General features: G+C 45.7%; 2 long non-coding RNA genes across 2 annotated transcripts in view; one reads left to right on the forward strand and one right to left on the reverse strand.

Annotated features, from left to right (window-relative positions):
• Window positions 1–11,699, reverse strand: part of LOC140682027 (uncharacterized) — a 508,954-nt gene extending 497,255 nt beyond the window's left edge. The window contains exon 1 of the long non-coding RNA XR_012053261.1: window positions 7,744–11,699. This is a non-coding gene — a long non-coding RNA (uncharacterized lncRNA). The remainder of the gene's footprint in view (window positions 1–7,743) is intronic.
• Window positions 141–6,871, forward strand: LOC140682026 (uncharacterized). The gene is made up of 3 exons (XR_012053260.1): window positions 141–417; window positions 830–3,484; window positions 6,724–6,871. It is a non-coding gene; the product is annotated as an uncharacterized lncRNA (long non-coding RNA).
• Window positions 11,700–13,093: the final 1,394 nt, after the last annotated feature.

The raw sequence follows: 13,093 nt of genomic DNA on the forward strand, positions 1-13,093 counted from the left end.
AGGGGAGGAAGGGAGGGTACACAGGAAAGGTATAGAGAAAAAGAAACGCAAAAGAACAGAAACACAGAAGAAAAGAAATATAGAGAAAAAGAGATAAAGGGGCCCCGCCGGCCGCAACCTCCCGCCCCGAGCGCCCAGCGTCAAATGGCTCTGCCCGGCCCTCCCCGCCGCTTAAATCCCCCCGGCCCCGCCCCGCGCAGGCGCGCTGGGGCCCCGCGCACCTGTGCGCGCACCTGTGCTGGCCCCGCCCCCGGCCCCGCCCCCCCGCCCCCCGCCCATAAATGGCGGCGGATCCGCGCCCGCCTCACATTCTGCGGGGCATGCTCGGCCGGGCTGCGGCGGGACCGGCGCTCGGAGCGCCGTGCGGAGATCGGATCGGGGCTGCTCCCGGCGCTGCGCGGCGCCCGACGGGCTCAGGTGGGACCGGGACTGGGATCCGGGCCCGGGGATTTGGGCCCCGGTCCCGCCGGTGGCTGCTGTGGGAGCCGGGCAGCGCCGCTCCTTCCTCGGCGGGCAGGGTGGGGGTGCCGGGGCCGGAGGATCGGGGCGGGATCGGGGCTGGGATCGGGACCGGCACCGCCGCTCCGCCGGGGCCGCCGCTCCCGCTCCGCCTGCGCCCGGTGCGGGGCTGCAGGAGCCCGGAGCCCCGGGAGGGCAGAGAGCACCTCCGGCCCTTGGCTCGGCAGGGCAGGAGCTGCCGTGCCCGGCCCGTGGCTCGCAGCGTGACCAACGCACGGCCCGGCACGGGCACCGGGGCGCCGGACAGCGCTGGCACGGACGCGGCTCAAGGGCTGCCCGTGGCTCCTCGGCCGGGGGCTGCTCCCCACAGGCGCGCAGGGATGCTTCAGCCCGGACAGACGGCACCGACAGCCCAGAGGGACCCCAGGGAACGGCTGGCATCACCTGGGAACGGAGGCACGGCCGTTTGCAGAGGGGCTCTGACAGCAATCCCCGTTTCTGACCTCCCCGAGCTCCCACACAGCTGCCAGGTATGTCCCAGCCACCCCAAATCTTCTCCCTCTTTTCCAGCCTGAGGCCATCATCCACCAGCAGCGTTTGTGATTTATTAAAAAAATATGGATATTGATCTAGTATCGAAATCCAACTGTGACGGACAAAAACTCTCTAAACAGTTTAAAGTTAGCAAGTGTGTGTTTATTCGACGCCGGGCAGCGTGCGGGATCGCTCCCAAATACACACCGCCCCTTCCAGGTGATTACAGAGTCTTTTTATCCATACAAGTATTGAATACCCGAAATACAAATACATATTCATAATTTTGGTACATCCCATTCCCCGCTTCGTATGCTAATCACTCCAAAAGCTATTAAGCATGCGTAGTTTGTCCCTTGAAATGGGTCGGTGGTCCCTTTCATGGGGAGGGGTCCCAAAATGAGGAAGTAAATGACGTCTTCCTCCTTCTGACCTTTCTACCTTTTCAATGCAAGTATGACAAATGAACTCTTGGTAGAACTCCCATTCCTTGTCTTCAATTGGTTTCAGAACAGAGGAGGCCCACAATTGTCTTATGTTCCTAAAAGCTATTTATCAGTTTCTATATTCTTCATTATAAACCCAGCTAACTAAACATTGTGCTGACAAGCAATTAATTAGTAGTTAACTACTAACTCCTAACTTCATCAAGGCCTACTCATTTAGTATTCTAATTTTAATTAATTCTAGTAAGACTTATTTCTCTTAGCTCCTCAAAATCTCTAAATGCCTTAAAGTTTACGTTTCATTTGAGCCAAGGCAATCTTCCCTCACAGATACTAAATGCCAAGCCACAGCCTCGGAGATGCCTTAAAATCAGAGGTTCGAGTGCGATGATGTCTGGAGATTTCCAGGGAGCCAGCTGGAGGTGCAGAAGTGATGGAAAACTCTCACAGGTGGGTCCCACTGGAGGTGTGCTGCAGGCAGGGATGTGCATCCCTTTCCTGAGGGAAAAGGACATGCAGAGGCCACTGCTGAGGCTCTGAAAGGAGCGGAGCTTCTGCAGGACAGATGTTCTGCCTCAGCACAGGCCGGGAGCGCATCCAGCCACCGCCTTGTCCTGCTTTAAAACATCACCTGGAGCCTGAGCTCCGGGGGGTGAAATCAGCTGAGTTCCAGGGAACTCTGTCAAGTGACTCCAGACACAGCCCTGGGCTGGGGGATGAGGGTTTTAAATAGCAAGTTCTATAGAATAGAGACCTGTCCTTGTCCTGATCTCACTGAGCTTCCCTGGAACCTCTGCTGGTTCCTGACACAGCTGGTGCTAAAGTGGCAGCTCTGCATGGGAATTTCCACTCTCCACGAGGCACTGTCAGGTTATTCCAGCAGGAATTCAGCAGGGAACCTGGGGCTGTGGGCATAATTCATCTGTACTAGCAAAGCTGATACTGAACCCCAAATCCCGGCACCACGCAGAGAACAATCTTTGTGCAAAATCCCCTGGGTGGGGAAGTTTCAGCAGCCAAATGTATAGAATGATCTAAATCCCAGCAGCCAGCATCCCCCAGAGGGACAATCCAAGTGCCAGGGTGGGAGCCCTTGTCCTTCCCCTGCTGCTGGTGGGACAAATTCCCCTCGGCACAGCTGGCTGGGCGGGAGCTGAGAGCAGGAGGGGCGGGAGCAGGGATGGGAGATGAGGCAGCTGGAATGTCACCTGGAGCAGCTGAACACGTTCTGTCCCTGCAGCAGCCAGGAGCCAAAGCAGATCCCTCCTGGCTAGGCTAGAAGGCAGCTGCTGCATCTGCTCTGGGGGAAAACTCCTTGCCCCTGCCAGGAGAGCTGACTCTGCTTTTCCTCCAGCTCCTGAGCAGTGTCAGGGCCACAGGGAGGGAGTTCAAACCCAAAAAGTCCCCACAGCCCCCGGAGTGAATGATCCAGGCAGAAAAAATCAGCATTGAGATAAAAAACTTAAGAGCTCTGTCAAAAAGGCTGTGACAACAGTGCAGTGGGATTCCCAGGAACCTTCTGGTTTGCTCTCGGAATGCTCTTGGTTCTCTTTCATGTGTTTTTAGTCTCTCAACGGGCAGCTTGAAGAATTTATTCTGGGACTTAGAGGTTGAGCAGGGTGGGCTCTGGATTGACTTTCGTCTGTGGTGCCACTTTGTGCGAACACAACTTGGCCAGGCTGGGTGAACTCATGGCCTCAGCTTTCCCCTCCAAAATGTCCCTCACTTATTTCCCTGCGGGTGAGCTGGGATTTGGCCCCAGACTGTCACTCCTCACCTCCCCGTGCCCGCACAGTGTCCGTTCTGTTCCCCACAGAGCCCTGGGGACACCAGGGGGTCCCTTTGCCTTCTCCTGCCCCTTTCCAGCCCGAGGCTCCTCTGCCCTTGTCCCACACAGCACAGGGGCACAAAAGGGGAAAGGCTCCAGAAAACATTTCTGCAATTAACCAGCAATTATTTCAATTCCCCAGTGAGAAGAACGTGAACTCACAGCCACCGAGGCCTGACAGGTTCCTGCAGTGAGAGCTCAGCGCTTGTCTGCAGAGGTGAGTGCAGCATCTGAAAGGAAAAAAACACAGGGGAAAAATGTGATTTATTTTGCTTCAAAGTTATTTCAAGTTCTTAAAGCCCAACCAACTTTTGCTCTTGAATTTGGTCGGGTGAAACAGGAGCAGTGGGCAGAGGTCGTGCCATTGATGCGGACGTGCCTGATGCTTGCTGGGGCAGAAAAAGTAGATCGAGCTCACCTTATGTCAAGCAGTTATTAAAAAAGATTTATAGCTCTTTAAACATAGCACCCTTTAATTACCATAATGTTTCTTCCATGAGTTTAACTAATTCTCAGTGTATTTTATAAAACTTAAAATAACACCTCCTCCCCATAAAACAGACTCATCAAGCATTAGACAAAAAGTCCTAGTTCCAGTCTCACGCTCCCACATCTAACCAAAGGAGACCTTCCCCACAACCAAACAAAAAATCAAAATAACATACCATACAACTCAGCTGTATCCAAAAACCCTCACCTTTATTTCCTCCAAACGCCAAATACTCTTCAAATTCTAAATCAAAAACTCTCAGAAAAACAACAAAAACCATCAAAACCTACTTCAAAAATAGAAAAGCCTAACCATATAAATATTTTTTCAAAGCCCACAAAAAATATAAAACAATCTAATCAATATCCTGCATTTAAAAAAACCCCACTGTACAAATTAGCACCATTTGAAATGTAACATAAATAAAAGATCTTTTACTAAGAAACATATCTCCCAATAAATAAAACCACCCTGTAAAGATATAAGTAATAATTATAACTCAACCAACTAAAATTTCTTTAAAACCAAAAGACTTAAAAGACCTTCAATATTTATAAATAATAACATTCAATATGTTGTGTTAATAAAATCAAACAAAATTAAATGTCAGTACATTTAAATAAATACATTAAGTTTCTTTTTATCTATTAAAATTAAGTTTATTATTCCTTACTATCAAAATTCCTTCAGTCTAAATTTAAATCTTATTTAATATAACTTATCCTAAATTTTATCAAAGATCATTTCTCTAAACTATACAGTATATGGTTAATTTTCTTAAAAATTAAAACAACTCCAATGAAAACAACTAAAAGAAAACACTAACAAACACCTATTCAGAAGTAAAAAAAATACAGTGTATTATATCATCACTTTCATCAAAAATTCTGCTCTTCATTACAATCTCTACTCTTTTTATCTTTTATAAGTAACACCAAAAAATAGCAATTACTATTCATATCACACTATTTAAAAATTTTACTCTATTTCCTTAATATATAACTATTTTTTAAAAGTTATCCTAACTTCTTCAAACACATACTACTAATATACTAATTATATAATATAAATATATTCATTTTTATAATAAACAATATTTATTAAATATGATTATAATTACAACCAACTTTCATATACTTTATCTCTTTATATAATGATCTAAAAACACATAAAATTTCTAATTCCTACTTTTTTATTCTCAATTTATACCGCTCTTACACCAAGTTAACTCTCTAACTAATCTCTACACTAACTCTATAATTTAACCTAATGTTATCTCATAATTTTAAATATTTTTCAAGATTAAAAAAAAGGTATTTCATTAAAAACCTCCTCCAAACTGTTAATCTTATCAGTTTCCTCAGTTATTATTACAAAATCACTTCAATATAAAATCCAACTACAACATTAATTTCTTTTTCTAAGTTTCACACTAAGTAATGACTCTCTCCTACATTTCCTGCACCTTCACACTCTCAATATCCAAATCCAAACTCACAATCCTGTCCATAACCACTTTCAAATCCTTAAAAAAAAGGTTACTATATTCAAAGCGTCTCAATTCTAAAAAACTTCTAAAAAAATCCAATTATTACATAATGTAATTAATCTTTAATCCTAACATTTTTACTCTTAACTACTACTTTTAAAAACATTCGATAAAAATATAGTAAGTAACATTCACCAATTAAAATTTAAACTATAACCTAACCCTAACTCTACCTAAATAAAATAATTAACAACAAACCCAAATATTTTCTACGTCAAAAATAAATTAAAATAATTTTAACTTAACAATTTAACTTTATCAATATAACAAATAAACTTATTTTTTAAATAAACTTAAAAAATCATTATCCACACATAAATATTTAACTTACCACTAATTTAACATTTATCAACTGTTATAAACTCTAAAATAATGTACAATCTTTTAATACTTACTAATTATATCATTTCACCTATGTTACTAAATATAGATATTTAGTAACATAGGTTACTATGTTACTAAATATGTAAATACAAGTAAATATGTAAATACAAGTAAATTACACAAGAATTGCAACTTACACCTAACATCTTGTACTACACCCACCAAAATATATAAACTTTAAGTTTCTTTATAAATGTAAAAATCAATATTATAAAAATCTTATTTAATAACTTACCAATTATAAAATTCTATCAAATATTATACCTCTACTCTATTTACTTTATTTACTTTTAATTATGTCACTTTACCAATTAACCAATCTAAAACAAACGTTTAAGTAACTTTAACTGAAGTTTCAAGTTTACATACTTTGTATTTATCTAGCACTACTCAAAAAATCCATTCTTGACTTACTTACCTAATATACCAATAAAAAACATTACAAATCACCCATATAATTAAAAAGCCCTTATATAAAAATAGTTAACAATTTAAAACAAAAAAGTCATTTATCCATCAATAGTAACCAAAATAGAAAAGTAATTTTAAGCCTTGAAACTTAAAAATGGTAGCATCACTTTTTATACCACCTATTACTTCAACAACAACGCTAAAACAATTAAATCAGTTAAAATATTATCTAAATAAACAATCTAATTCTACATCCCCTTACAATAAATAACATTTTAAAAAATATAAAAATATTAAATATGCAGTTTAAAAAAAAACCAACAATAAATTTTCTTTTATTAACACACAAATATAAATATAAAAATTTAATAAAATGTATAAACATATCTATTCACACAAAATCTACTTATAAAAATGTACAACTTTAAGAAATATCAAAAATAAGAATAACTAATAAAAGATAACAATAAATAAAATTTAACACCATAATTTAAAAATCTTATGCCAAAATTATACATTTTAATTATATTATTATAATAATACTAATGATAACACCTTCTGTATGTTAATTTATGCAACAAATGCTTAACAAATCCATTATTAAAATTTTTTTTTCATACAGAGAGAGAGGGGAGACGTGGGAATGGGAAAACCAGAAACTCCCACAGACACTGAAAGATTTGATCTGCAGCCTCGGGAGAAGCTGGGATTGATGTACCAATACAAGACACGGGCATTACGCAGGAAAAGAATAAAACAACATAAAATAACTTCTGTTTCTGTGGCTGTCAGTAGGAGCCTGCCCCAAGTGAGTGAGAGAGGAAACTGTGTGGGCACGATGGGGAAGGGTTTGCAGGGCAGGGCTGGGGCTGTGTGCGCTACACTGAGAGCTGACAAGTTCCAACAGAAGGCATTGAACAAAAGTACCCTCAGTGCGGCAGAACTGAGCAGAGGTGCTGGGTTCCAAAAGCCAAATAAACCCCGGGGTTAGAAAGTTCTGGCCTGCCTTGGAACAAAGAACTTGTGGCTGCTCCTGAGCCGCAGCAGCTGCTCGCTCTGCAAACCCTCACGCTCCCAGGCGGGTGCTCACCTGAGCACTGAGTGCTCCCGGCCCAAGAGCAGTCCCATCCCTTCCTTGCTAACAGCACAGGGAGAAAAAATGAAAAAAGATCACTCTGGCCAGCAGGGCTCTCTCTCTCTGCGTGGGTTAGGGGCAGGGCCCTGCAGGGAGCAGGGCGCTCCAGCACCGACAGCCCGAATCCAGAGCAGATCCACGGGGGAGCAGCGGGCTGGGGACAGCTGGGGACAGCAATGAGCAGAGCCCATCAGCCTCCCTCTGGGGCTGGGACTGCATTTAGCACACAGCTCATACCAGCTGTGGCACTTACACACCTCAGACTCCTTACCACAAACCAGTTCTGGTCTAGCTCTCAGGGTGACCTGCACCTCCTCCCCAAAAACCACAGGAATTAGAATTTCCTGCTGGTTTTACAAACTTCACGGCAGCTTTGCAAATGCAAATCCCAGCAGGTCCCTGCTTTCCAGAGCACCCATCCTCAGCCATCTCCACTTCCCTGGAAAACTGCTCCAGCCCCGGGCTGTACCAAGGTGAGCACAAGTCTGGAGAGGTCAGAACCCTCACCTGGACTGCTGCACTCGGAGTGAGATCCAGCTACAAATGCAATTCCAGAAACAGCCTCCAAAATGTTCCATAATCACACCTTTAAAATGGCTCCACAGGGCAACAGCTCCAGTGCCAGAGCAGCACCTGCACGAGTCCTTGTGCCAGCCCTGGCTCCCTGAAAAACACAATAAACCAACATCACACAGGCCTTGTTTGCAGAATTCCTGATCCAAACCCTCACCTTTCCTGCCCAGCATTGAGGGAAATCTGACACGGTATTCACAGGTAACCTTTGCTGAGAGCAGCCATCACCCCAGTCCTCCAGCCTGGGCAAGGTTTTGCAGTGAATGGACCCAACTTCTAACCCTGAACCTAAATTTCTGTCAGCTTTTGTTAGAAAGATACTGGAGAGTAAATCATACAACAGATTTAAAACATTGCACGAGGAATAACCGGCCCAGAAAAAACCAAACCAGCCCATCTCTGCTCCACCCCATTTCTCCCAGTTTTGGGAGAAATACTGATATAATTTGTAAATACTCTCCTTCCCTGCTGCACTGTCCTTCACTGCACGTCCCTGGAGAGGATTTACTCCATTTTCTGTGCCCAGCAGCACCTCTGCAGCCCAAATCCCACTCCTCGCAGACACAGCCTGAGCAGAGCTCAGGCAGTGTTCCCAGCAGCGGATGCAATTCCGAGTTCCCTGGATTGCTCACGGGGCACTCGCAGCAATCTCCCCTCAGCCCAGACTCTGTGCTCAGAGGGAAGCGCAGCCCGATGGGACACAGCTCTGGCACCACATTCCCCTTGTTCCTGCTGGCCTGGAAAGCCACAGATAAACCCAGTCCCTCCGACCTTGCACCCTGAACCCCAGGAGAGCCGGAGCTGACCCCAGATCCCGGCGCCCTGCACGGCTGCGCTGACACCAGCACAGGCTGAGCGCCGCCCAGCACCCTTCCTCATTTTCCTCCCTCTGCTCCCAAATCCTGCCAGCCCTCCCCTGCAGCTCCTGCCCCAGCCCCAGCAGAGGCTGGCACCCAGCCCTGCAGCAGCTGGCAGAGCTGGGAATGCACCGAGAGCTCGGCTCCCCGGGCTCCCAGCCCCAGACCAGTCCTTGGGTGCCCGAACAATGCCCAGCCTGCCCCCCTGGGCACAGCCAAACACCACAGCTCCGTCAGCCCCAAGGAACTCTGGCATTTGCCTCTTCCCTGCTGCCCTTTCCCAGCACACAGGGGTACGGCTGGGCTGTCAGAAATGGCATTCCCGAGGCACTTAATCCCAGCAGAGAGGAAAAGGGGAACCCTGCGTCCCTCTGACTTACCCCACAGCGTGGGCAGGACCAGGAGCCCTCCAGTGCACACCCCTGGTGCTGAAGCCTCTTGGCTCTGGCTGCTTAAACACTGAAGCTTCTGGCAAAGATGGGAGGAGCTTAATGATTTCTCCTGTCCTGAAAGAGAGGAGGAAATGAACATTAAGTCCACTGTGGAAGCCAATGGATCCCGGCTTTCACACTTCTGCTGTGATTGCTCACCAGGGGGTTTTATCCGTGAGAGGGGACACCAATTCAAATATAAAAGCATTTTTATTCCTAACTATTTCATTAAAAAGAAGCTCATTTCTCTATTGCATTCTTAGCCTAATTTTAACAGAACCATTTTTATCCCAGGCCCCACTTGTCCGTCATTCAATCCTTTACCACGGGACTTTATACAAAGGAAGGGACACCTGGGTGATGTGTCACAAGAAATCCCAAAGAGAAAAGTGTCCAAAACCTCACAGAGAAAGGTTTCAAGGCACTCCAGTGCACAGACAGCTGCTCATGCCTTGTCAGGCCACACCAGTTCTGTCACATCCACCTGAGCTGTGCAGGCGAGGCAAAGGCTGCCCTTCCTCCCAGGGAACACTGTCTGAGACCACAGAGAGCCATCCTGGGTGAAAGGAATGAAATGAAAATGTTTTCTGGCAGAAAATGAGTGTCTGTAATCAGAACCTCTGGACAGACTTAGTAACACCACTTTCAGATGACAAATACAGGCCATGCCCATCCTTCCAGGCCAGGTGAAACCAGGAAGGAGAACTACAGGAAAAGCAGGAAGACAGAGCCCCTTATTTGGATATATATAGAATGCCCCTGGTTTGGTGGTTTGCCTTTGCTCCTAAGCTTTGGCTTCACCCCTCTCCAGAGGAGCAGGGAATTCCTCCAGGGTGAGGGGGAGTCTGGTCCCACTCCAGGATGTGTCCAGTAAAGGAGGGAATTTGTTTAGAGTAAGTGAGCAGTGTTTTTGTTACACACAAAAATCAAACCAAACAAACACTGAATTGGACTACACCGAGCTGCAACACAGAGTGTTCACAGCAGGCAGAGGCCAGAGGAGCACACAGCACCCAGAAGTACCATTTCACTTGGTTCTTCTGCTCTCATGCATTTTAATTCTGCTTCGCTTCACAGCTGCTACTCTGCCAAGGCCATTTCCATTTTCAGAAGCCTGTGTCACGTGTAGCCGAGGCTTAAACATCACAGGATCTATGTGCACTTCAGTGATCTTACACTAAGTACCTCAGAAACCAAAAGAATAAATCCAAGACTTCAGCTGGGTTAAAAATACCAGAACAACAAATAAGCAGACAAAAACCCCAACCCACCTTTCCAGTAGTTTTAAAAATGGAAGTCTTTAAAACCAGCATAAAATGAATGTAACATTTGGATCCAAGCAGAGGTACAATTTAAATGCCAGTATTCTGGAACTGCTAATAACTCTGCAAGTATTTACATGGGTGGATGTGTTACTGGATGGAAAGAATATAATGCAAGAAAGAGAAGATTAGCTGTGTTTAGGATGGGAAGAAGATGATTAAAAAATACCTTTTGTCTGGACGCTCATGCAATCATCTTCTCTTGACCTCAGGATGGCTGCCAAAAATGGAGAGCGCTGTATGACCACCATGTGTAGTTTGGAGAGCTTGACTACGCTCTTAGTGAGGATTCTTTCATGTATAGTAACTGGATGGCAACGTTCAGGACCTTCAGAAATGTTTCATCTCTGTAACGGTACCTTTGGGAGAAGGATCACAGAGAAGTCAGACTGTAACCAAACCCAAGAAAACCCACTTGAAGCTACAAGTTGGGTAAGAAATGAGAACTTGGCAAAGAAAATTAACTTGGCAAAGAAAATGAACTTGGTGAAACCAAACCAAATTCAAATGAAAGCACTTACTTGAGCCCTGTCTTCACAAGGTCACACCAGTCATCTGGGTCCACTTCTTCAACCACACACTGTGTGCAGCAAGTAAAAACAGGTGTTGGTTTACATTTGGCACATGGAGCTTCTACAGCAATTTTTGTTCAAGGGACACACTAAGAACACGCAAGCCAAACGCTCACGTGGGATGATCTGAGGGTAACAGGGAAAAAAGCTCTTGGATACAACAATCCTAATTCCTGGCTCAAAAGAAACTTGTTGGTCTGGGAGCAGGGGCTGTATGGAATCAAAAAGCAAGCTGGGCTGTAGGTTCCAAAAACCCAGCGGCTCAATACTCTTCAAACGCCTCAAGTGCAAAAGGATTCGCAACTTGACAAGTCAAAGCGAGAGCCTGGAGCAGACTGACAGCTGCACATCCCAACAGTCCTGGGAATGCAGGTGCCAACCTCGCCAGGCTGGAAACACCCTCAGGATGGGATGGACCCTGTGAGGTGGCCCCAGGGCCTGCAGAGTCAGCCAGGTCCTACAAGGGAGTCTCAGCAAAAGCCATGAGAGCGCAAAGGCATTCACTGCCCAGGGACCTTCAGTGTTGCGTGTCACGGGGATCCCTGTTCACTGAACTCAAACCAAGGCAACAGTATACAGAGGGAGTGACCAAGTAGTGTTCTTCAAGATCAAAGTCTGATTTCTATTCCTGATCAACCAGACTTTTGCCCCACACTTCAGATGGCATGGCAGATGGGTCTTGGCACAAGTATCTCTATCAGCTTCTTTTAAAAAAGAAGGTGATAACTTAAATTTTAAAATTAAATTAATTAATTTATAATAATTTAATTAATTAATTTTAACTTTTTTTTTTTTTAATTCCACTGGTAACCTTTGACTCCTAAATACCTCAAACTCACACATTCAAAGGCGATTCGTACCAGAAAGTCATCATCAAGAACACAAAACTGCCTCGTATAAAGGATTCTCAGGACTCGGAAAAAGCTATGAAAAATCCACGGAAACCAGAATCCACAAAACAGGAAATCGAGTCCAATCTGTATTTACAAAATCTACAACTGCCCAATCACACATATGCATACAGTCCCTCTGTGGCAAAGCAGATAAGCAGTCTCACCAATAATTCCTCTAGCCTCAGCAGCATGGACCTCTCCACTTCTTGCTTGCCTTCATCTTTACTGCTGCTGTACATGGCAACTAACCCCTTTACGCAGGCTGAGAAGAGATGTCTCCTCCAGGAATGCAGCTCCTCTGAGTTTTTAAGCACCGTGGATATGGCATCTGCCACGGCCCAGCTGCAGAGAGATAGTTGTTGATTTTCTTATTAACATTTTAACTTGGTTTTGTATATCTTAAAGATGTCTTGCTGCCAAAGTGCAAAGCAACAGATTCCCGGAGGAGAGGACGCTGTTAATGCTCCCATTCCTATCACACTGATTCCCAGGACAAACTGAGCCCTGGGGGAGGCACACACACACACACGCTGCCCACCTCTCTTCATTGCCTGCTCTCTCCGGAGCAGCAGGAAGGCAGTCCATCAGGTTGTGCAGCCCTCTGCTTCCCGGAGGTGGCAACAGCTTGGAAAGAATTTGCAGTTTCACAGTGGCCTCAGGGTCCTGAATCGCGGCACCGAGCTCCTTCCACAGGGCTTTCCTCAGGACAGGTGTGACAGCCGAGACAGCTGTGGGGAGAGCAGAAGGCACAGGTTCCTCCACCTGCAGCTGTTAAACAACACACTAAACCTAATTTTTTTCTAATCCAGCCCCAGACCACTCAATGTCTAGGAAATGATGCTACAGCAGCTGCTAATCTGTTACAGAGAAGTGCTACACAGAGGCTCACTTCTTTACCGTGCTGACAAGGCCTTATCACTGCTTGACCTCGTAGGCAGAGCTACAGCCCCATTCAGCCTGTTCCTGTCAGAACAACTGACATTTGTTTACAAACCAACAAAATCGTTATCCCGACCTAAATACACCCATAATGCCTCAACCCATTCCCAGGAGGGCGGCAGGAGGGGCGGGCGCAGCCCTGTTCCGACGCCGCTCCGCCCCGGCCCGGGAGCACCGGCCCCGCGGGGCCGCCCTCGCCGCTGCCATCCTTCCCCGGCGCCGCCGCGGAGCCGCCTTCACCGCTCCCCTCTACTCATACACACCGCCCCG

Source organism: Taeniopygia guttata, chromosome Z (assembly GCF_048771995.1).
Source record: "Taeniopygia guttata chromosome Z, bTaeGut7.mat, whole genome shotgun sequence".
Lineage (NCBI taxonomy): Eukaryota > Metazoa > Chordata > Aves > Passeriformes > Estrildidae > Taeniopygia > Taeniopygia guttata.